Consider the following 6600-nt stretch of genomic DNA (forward strand, 5'->3'; position numbering starts at 1 on the left):
TTATGGAATTAAAAAAATGGGGGAAATCTTTCTAAACACAGTCGCGATGTTTTGAAAATTATCTGTGAAGTTAATATTCACGGAGAAGTCTGATTGTCAAATCTTGGCTATTTTATGAAATAATCTGCCTTTATATTCCTTCTGGGACAGATTTCAAGTTTTATTAATAAACATTTACATTTTATTCTACTATAATAAACATTCATTAAATATGGAAAAGCATTTGCTGGCAACTGAAGTCATCTGCTTAAATTTAACAGCTGTTATTAAAGTTGGTTTTGAAGACCTAAGCAAAGGGAAGAGCTATGAGGCTGATGCAGGTTGAGGGATGCAGAGATAATCGCATCACCACTGCCCTATCAAGAGGTTGGGAAAGGGCTGGTCTTCCTGCTGCCACATTCCAGAGCCTCCCATTTCCTACATTCAGGCTCCTGATTGTTTCTTACTCCAAAAATATAGATGGACAGGTGACCAAGGTCTTGACCTGAGTAAATTCCTTTGGTTCCTTCCCTCCATTTCTTCCCCAAAATCCTACCTAGTGACTTATCTCCCACATAGATGAGGGGTTTGTTCTCATACTCAAAACCAGATGGGGCTCTTCTACACCTCTGTGGTGGGGGATTACAATAATTGTAGAAAAGTAATTCCTTCAGAGAGAGCCTCCCAGGTCTGCCTGCTCTCTCCTTTTTTTCACCTTGTCCAAGTGGAAACCTCTTTGGGACCTTTCTGCTATCTCTCACCTGGCTTGGGAAGTGCAGAGAGTTGAGATCCTCACCCTTACCTCCTCACCTCCAGTGCACTCAGGAAGAACCCAGCCTTGCTGCAGGATCACTATCTTCCAGTCCATACCCACCCTGATACTCCCTCACTTATGCCAGGGTCCAAGGAACATTCTCTGCTGACAATTCTGAGTAACCTTATATTAGGCATGCAAACAAGGAAGTCTGTGGAACACCTTAAATGTTATTCAAAATTATCTGTATGGGGGGTGATTATATATTCACATTTTTGTGGGAAGAAAGGCTATAATTTTTAGAAGATTCTCAAAAGAGGCTGTGGTTCTTTGCCCCTAAAAAAGGTTAAAAGTGTCTATATATGCTGTCTCACTAACTCTAGTCATTTATTCTCACCTTAGACCTGCTTCTTTTCCCTTTGTTTTCTGCCTTAGTATCCACCCATTGGCCAACTCAGAACCAGGCCATCATCCTTGAATCCTTCTTCATTGTCTCTTATATTCAATTAATAACCAAATCGGGCTAAGACTCTATTTATGTCTTTTAATAACAGCATCATGGAGCTATAATCCACATATCATACAATATCCATTTAAAGTGTACACTTCAATGATGTTTACTTTATTCACAGATATGTACAACCATCACCACAGTCAATTTTAGAACATTTTCATCACCTCAAAAAAAATTCAGAAAGTACTCTTTAACTATCACTCTCCTATCCTCCCATCCTCTCCAGGTCAAAGCAACCATACAAAGCAAACGTACTTTCTATCTCTGTAGATTTCCCCATTCTGAACATTTCATATAAATGAAACCGTATATAATATGTGTTCTTTTGGGGCTCACTTCTTGATTTAGCATAATGTTTTCATACTTCATAGCAATAATATAATTAGTCATTTGAGGAACTGCCAAAATGTTTTCCACAGTGTTGACCCTTTTACATACCTACCAACACTGTATGAGAGTTCTGAATTTGCCACATCCTCACCATTTGTTATCATATGAAATTTTGATTCTACTCATATTAGTGGGCATGAATTGTTGACTGAAAAACAGTTCACAACATGATAACTGTCAGTTCAGTTTGATTTGGGGACTTACTGAGGACTGTAGCCTGGGAGACAGCCTCTCAGATAGCTCTGAGGAACTGCTCCAAAGAGGTCAGGGGAGAGGTCAGTGTATACATACATAGTTTTGGTGAAGGGAGTATGTGCAATCAAGCACACATCTCAGTAGAAGGTTGCTGTTAGTCATGGGAAGGTTTCTGCTACTCACGAGGACCAGATGTCTCTGTTAATGATTTTAAGTGCTTTTCTAGGTATGAGAAGATGCAAAAAATTGGGTTCATAAAATTTTCTTCTGAAAATATTTGATTATCTGATGGATTTGAAGGCCTGTTCTGCCAGTTTTCCCAGAGCACAGAGTGCCTCATTCGTGATCTCTGCCCTGATCTCCTTTCAGGGTGTGTTAAAGGTCTGTAACTTCAGTGGCTAAGTTACTTCATTCTTATAGAACCAGGTGGCAATTGCCATATTTTTGTAGTCAGGGCCCCCCCAATGCTCCCTCCCCCGCTCCATGGTCATAAAATTGACCATGTTTTGGGAGGCATTTCATGACCATTTTGTCCCACAGTACTGGGAATGTTCATTCCTAGGTCAGGCTAAGATTTCATTGATAGACCATTCAATGTGGTATTACTGGACTAGGCCCCGTTAACAGTAGCCAAAAGTCTTTGGATCATCTGACTTACTAGTCTGCTATGGTCCAAGAAATGATTCCCTCTTATTGCTTCCTCCCATATCTAGAGTTACACTATTACAATCAATTGATCTTATAGAACTATGTATTTGGTCAACCGTTTCAAGTCACCTAGTCATCATTTTATCAGAGGCACAGTCATACATTTGGTAATATAAGAAGCAACAATCTTGTAAAATGGGCAGAATACAAGTAATATAGATAGTAGCATTAGTAAGGTCATAAGCAAGAATTTAAGCCAAGAACTTCCATTAGGTGCATCCCAGTATATCCCCAGGTCATCTGATTTAGTCTGTTCTGTATCAATCCTTGTCTTTAAGGGAAATGATATATTGGCATTGTTCATAAGGCACCCAGCCCAATTTCCTAGTGTTATGAGACTGATTATCCTTAGTATGGTTTAATTGTTCCCAACACAAGGGAGATCTTTAAACTTAAACGACTGTGGTCTGGTGTTAACCATATAAATCAATCCCATAACAGGGAGCTTATATTCTTTGACTGAAATTTAGCTCTTTGCTCTGATTGAGCTTAAGTGACTTTAAAAGAAAATTCATATTTATTATTATGGTCAGAGCAAGTAGATTGATTGTCCAAGTGAGGGGCTCCCATCTAGTAATATCAATAGTAGCCTGAACAAAACTGTAACTTCTTTCTTCTAGAATACATTTCCTAAGGGCCATCCAATTAGAGCCTTGGAAAGGAGAAATCCACCAAGGTAACCCAGAAGTACTGAATGTAGGTAATTGAACATAAACCCAACAATTGGATTGATTTCTCTTTCTTTTTTTGAAACTTACATATGATTGAACCCAAGAAAGAAATACATTTGGTTCATAAGCAAAAGTGTGAGCAGTTATCAAAGTAATTGGTATACAGGCCTGGTCTGGCATCTTGGGTCAGCTGGCTACTTCAGATGTCATCTTCTTCTCACTTTGGTCTCTTAGTTTCTCCTCTGTTTGAGTGTTGTTTTAAGGTGAGTTTGAGGTCAACAGCCTTCCCTATAGACCAGTCCAGTGCAAGGACCTTTTCTAAGTGGAAAATATGAATCCAAGAGTTAATTCCCTTCAGTTTTGCTGTACATGAGCTAGTTAAGAGCACATAAAGTTCTTTCAATCTAGGTTGGAGTTAGTCCTTTAAATGATGTCTTTTCCAGTATGCATAACCTGCTGGTTGCAGGTCATGGAGCAGCTGATCTCCATCTCCATCTTGCTTCAGAAACAAGCTTAGACTATTTGCAGTAACCAAAATATGGAAGCAACCTAAATGTCTAGGCAGATGAATGGATAAAGAAGATGTGGGGTGTGTGTGTGTGTGTGTGTGTGTGTGTGTGTGTGTATACACACACACAATGGAATAGACTCAGCCATAAAAAAGAATGAAATAATGCCATTTGCAGCAACATGGATGGACTTGGATATAATCATACTAAGTGAAGTAAGTCAGACAGAGAAAGACAAATATCATATGATATCACTTATATGTGAAATCTAAAAACATGATACAAATGAACTTACTTATAAAACAGAAATCGACTCGCAGACATAGAAAACAAACTTACGGTTACCAATGGGGCAGGGGGGCAGGGATAAATTAGGAATTTGGGATTAATAGATACACACTACTATATATAAAATAGATAAACAACAAGGACCTACTGTATAGCATAGGGAACTATAGTCAATATTTTTTAATAACCTACAATGGAAAAGAATCTGAAAAATAATATATATATATAATGTATATATTATATATATATAAAAAACTGAATCACTTTGCTGTACACCTGAAACATTGTAAATCAACTGTACTTCAATTAAAAATGTATAAATAGAAAAAAGAAACAAGCTTAGAATGTCCTTTTAATAATTCAATTAAATTTTACAATAATGTAACATAGGAATAATGAGTGAGTAATAAGGAAGTGAGTCTTAGACAAACAACATTAGAATTTAATATCCACAAAGGTATACTGCTGAAACAAATTTTTTCTTTCTAAATTTACCCGCATTTCCACCAAATATAGCCAAATTAAGACGAATTTGTTTGCAAATAATTCTGGTTTCAATACACTTGGCCTGACTACTTACATAAGTGTAGTTGATCATACAGGCTCTTTTAAAACTGGCTTTCCATCAGATTCTGCCTGCAATATCTATAGATTTGGGCGAATTCCTCTCTTCCTGAGATTCCCAAAATATCTTGAGATTCTTGCACCTGTCAGGAGGTGTACTGCTTTACTTACCTGATAAGGCAGCTGGGAACCTAAGAGTTTCCTATCTATGGAGGGATCAGGTAGAGAGAAAAGATAAATTTTTAAATTCTGCTTACAAAAGAATAATTTACCAAACTGCTCTAAGTCATAATTAGCTTGAGGGGAAGTGTTTCTTAATATCTGGAAAACACAGATTAAAAGCCATTAACATTTTAGACAGAAACCATAAAAATTATAACAATATTCATAATTCAGTGTTATGTAACTAATCCTTGATCTCTTGTTAACAGTTTTATAAAGCCATCAGGGTTTCCATTCCTTAATGTTTTATCCAGTTCAGCGGTATGATCTGAAAGTTATCAGAAACCTGTACTTGTCAAAAAGTCCTTTCTATGAATCTTCCTGAAGATGAAGTATTTTTGCAAAGACATCAAAGTAAACCTAAAACTGTCTATGAATGAAAAAAGACTTAAGAAGGCATGGTTAAAGAACTGATTACAATGCAATTGACAAAGAAACTCAGTTACTGTTGTGACATACAACATTTTAAAATAATAACTAGATTATGACCAATAACATTTTATCAGGCCATATTTAATTTTTAGACATTCCATATAATTTCTAGAATATTTAAAATAACATTTACCCATACCATACAACATCGAAAGGTTTCTTACTCAGTGCTTGACAGTGCTTCCCATGTAATTCAACATATCAAATGAACCTAATTAGTTTAATATCTCTCTTTGGGATGTTTCATGGGCCCTTTGAAGCCCTTCCAAAGTTAGTAAGAGGTCCAAGGAACTTCACTGGAATTTGAGTTGGAAGTTTGTCAAAAAATATCAAAAGGCCTTCAAACACGTGGTCAAATAGGATCATATGTCACTGTGAAATAATACTTATTCACTTAACCAAAGTGACAGTAAAATATTTCAAAGGCAAATACAGAAAGTTGTAGCAGGTTACCAGTTAAAGGTAAAGAAACTTTACAATCTGTTATCAAAAGCAGATCAATAGTTAAAGAAAACTGTGCCTGTTAACAGAGACAGAAATCAAATTCAGGTTTGAACCACTTTACCTTTAATATTAGAACTCAATTAAATTTATTCTAATCTTAGTCAGTTCTGACCACACATAGAATACCATTATAAATATTTTTTTTCTTTCCCAGGAACCTTCTACAAATTTCTATGTCCATATTAATTTGACCCTTATTTTCTTTCTTATTTAGAAATAACCAGCATTGAGACAAAATTGCTTTCTTTCCCTTAACAAAATGCAATTTCAGGGGTTTCCCTGATGGCGCAGTGGTTGAGAGTCCACCTGCCGATGCAGGGCACACGGGTTCGTGCCCCGGTCCGGGAGGATCTCACATGCCGCGGAGCAGCTGGACCTGTGAGCCATGGCTGCTGAGCCTGCGCATCCGGAGCCTGTGCTCCACAACGGGAGAGGCCACAACAGTGAGAGGCCCACGTACCGCAAAAAAAAAAAAAAAAAAAAAAAAAAAAATGCAATTTCATTCCTCATACCTTCTTTTTTTTAGATTTATTTTATTTATTTATTTGTTTGTTTATTTATTTATTTTTGGCTATGTTGGGTCTTTATTGCTGCGTGCGAGCTTTCTCTAGTTGTGGCGAGCGGGGGCTACCCTTCATTTTGGTATGCGGGCTTCTCATTGTGATGGCTTCTCTTGTTGCAGAGCATGGTCTCTAGGCATGTGGGCTTCAGTAGTTGTGGCATGTGGGCTTCAGCAGTTGTGGCTCGCAGGCTCTAGAGTGTAGGCTCCGTAGTTGTGGCGTGTGGGCTTAGTTACTCTGCAGCATGTGAGATCTTCCCAGACCAGGGCTCGATCCTGTGTCCCCTGCATTTACAGGTGGATTCTTAACC

The sequence above is a fragment of the Pseudorca crassidens genome, chromosome X (assembly GCF_039906515.1).
Source record: "Pseudorca crassidens isolate mPseCra1 chromosome X, mPseCra1.hap1, whole genome shotgun sequence".
Lineage (NCBI taxonomy): Eukaryota > Metazoa > Chordata > Mammalia > Artiodactyla > Delphinidae > Pseudorca > Pseudorca crassidens.